The sequence below is a fragment of the Octopus bimaculoides genome, chromosome 24, assembly GCF_001194135.2.
Source record: "Octopus bimaculoides isolate UCB-OBI-ISO-001 chromosome 24, ASM119413v2, whole genome shotgun sequence".
Classification (NCBI taxonomy): domain Eukaryota; kingdom Metazoa; phylum Mollusca; class Cephalopoda; order Octopoda; family Octopodidae; genus Octopus; species Octopus bimaculoides.
In genome coordinates, this window is record NC_069004.1 from 14,875,742 (window position 1) to 14,877,011 (window position 1,270).

Consider the following 1,270-nt stretch of genomic DNA (forward strand, 5'->3'; position numbering starts at 1 on the left):
TACTGATAGAAAACTGACAGCACACTAATGAGCATCTTGGTGGTTGCTAGAGATAGCAGCTAAATTTTCTTCAAAATCACATTGTATCTTCTTCAAAAGGAAGTGGCATATTATTCGGTTGTCCAGAAAGTTTGTGCTGATTTATAGTAGCTTACCTTTCGACTTATTTGCCATGAAACCACCTTAATTCATATGGGAAGAGGATATTTTCAAGTTAAAGGAAAGATGGAGACGCATTGTGCAACAAAACGGTTCATATTTCGTTGATTAAAAATGTAATGGCAAATATTTATTGACCTTTTTCTTTCCTTTAAAAATCGGCACGAACTTTCCGGACAACCCAATTGATTATGTAGTGATGGTTATGCTCAAGTAAAGGATGGAATGTGTTTGATCATTTGTCTGCTCAATCAGGGTTGACCTTGGGTTAAACAGTAATGAACCAATGAGTGAGCCTGTATATGATTGATCAGCTTGAAATAGTAGCCAAATCTCCTTCTTACTGTCATCAGTGAAAAAAGATTGTATCGGAGAATGTGATCCTAGGATCTGGATGGCAGTAGAAGATGGGATGAGCATGGTTGGAATGAATTTTGATTAAGGTTTGACCTATGACTAAGCAACAACCTCATCATGGTTTTGCTCACCATCATCATCATCATCATCATCACCACCACTAACATACTGATATCACTATCATCTTCAACATCATTACTATGAAAATAATGTAATCCTGGCTTGGCTATCCTGTATACAGGAGAAAAAACATGGCAGTCCAGAAAAATAGGACGAATGCTGCCGTTGATTAGCTCCAAGAGGCCATCGCTTCTAGCTAGCTATGTGACACATGAACCTGTATTCATTATAACCTTATATAATGGACACAGGTTCGTGTGTCACATAGCTAGCTAGAGGCGATGGCCTCTTGGAGCTAATCAACGACAGCATTCGTCATATTTTTCTGGACTGCCATGTTAGCTTGGTGATAACTATTAATATCCAGTACTGCTGCCATAGTCTCCTTTAGAGAGACTTATAAATATTAATCTCTCTCTCTCTCTATATATATATATATATATTTGTTGTTGTTGTTGTTGTTGGCACTCTGTCGCTTACGACGTTGAGGGTTCCAGTTGATCCGATCAACGGAACAGCCTGCTCGTGAAATTAATGCGCAAGTGGCTGAGCACTCCACAGACACGTGTACCCTTAACGTAGTTCTCAGGGAGATTCAGCGTGACACAGTGTGACAAGGCTGACCCTTTGAATT

The 1,270-nt window shown here is 39.3% G+C and overlaps 1 protein-coding gene across 4 annotated transcripts in view; it reads left to right on the plus strand.

Moving 5' to 3' along the window:
• The window catches only part of LOC106870177 (oxygen-dependent coproporphyrinogen-III oxidase), a 360,259-nt gene that overhangs the window by 264,408 nt on the left and 94,581 nt on the right, over positions 1-1,270 (plus strand). The window lies entirely within an intron of this gene.